Genomic DNA, 1090 nt, shown 5'->3' with positions numbered 1-1090 from the left:
CCTGGCTGCTATGCTTGAAAAGGTTCTTCTGTCATGTTCTTCAGTGCTGCATTTTCTGACTCACTACCTGCTGACCTGCAACTGAAACCAAAAACCGAACAAACACCTCTTCCACACCTCTTCCTCTAGGTGGCAGGTATTCAGTATTTTATCTCAGCAGTGACTAATATTGATATTTGGTATCAGACAATTGGAGTCATTGCTGTCACTGTACCTGATCATATGGTTTGAAAGTATTTTGACCTGGTTTGTAGGTGAAATCTGGAAAGGATTGAAGGTGCCTAGGAGAAAAGCCCTAGAGTTTGGAAATATAGAAAACAGAGCCATAGGAAAGCAAGCTAATCAGCCAGATAATTAAGAATTTGCTTTAGCAGGTGAGTCAGTCATACCAGGAGCTGGGGCTCTGCAGAGCTGTGGGAACACCAGGGAAACGGCTGTCATTCTTTAAGTTTACCTCAAATGGGACAATGTGAAGTTGTTTTATTTGTGCTTTAAATGAACTGAAGGTTTTGCATTTTCCTTTCCTTTTTTTTGTGGTCAACACAGATCGCCATGGGGGTGGGGTTGGAATGGCAAGTTGTACCAGGATCAAACCAAGGTCCCTGCACTTTTCCTAAGCAGGAGCTTTAGACTGCTGAGCTTCCTCGCTGGTCTAAATGTATTATAGTTTTGATGAAATCTACTAGAAGGATTTGAAGATGAATAAAGCAGAAAATTCTCCATCTTTCCATTTTTCTATGGGTTTACTCCCTCTTTCTACTTCACTCCTTAGTCCCATCCATCAATCCAGGAACTCTGGTCACCGTTTTGTGCTTTTCAGACTCATTTCCACCCACCCGTCCATGCTGTCATCCTTTTAACCACTCTCTCAATCTTTCATTTAACAAACACCTTGTATTGCAGATACATACACAAAAATTGAATACAGAATCAAAATAAGGTTTTATTAACTTAAAATATATGGAAAATATTCAATTCAAATATACTGCCCAGGGGCTGGAGAGATGGCTCAGTGGTCTAAGGCACCTACTTAGAACAAGCTTGGCAAAGCATCAGGGACCGCGGTTCAATCCCCCAGCACCACATGCCA

The sequence above is a fragment of the Octodon degus genome, unplaced genomic scaffold, assembly GCF_000260255.1.
Source record: "Octodon degus isolate 3935 unplaced genomic scaffold, OctDeg1.0 scaffold00290, whole genome shotgun sequence".
In the NCBI taxonomy this organism is placed as follows: Eukaryota; Metazoa; Chordata; class Mammalia; order Rodentia; family Octodontidae; genus Octodon; species Octodon degus.
The sequence above is the reverse complement of the archived record's forward strand: the minus strand, read 5'-3'. Positions refer to the sequence as shown.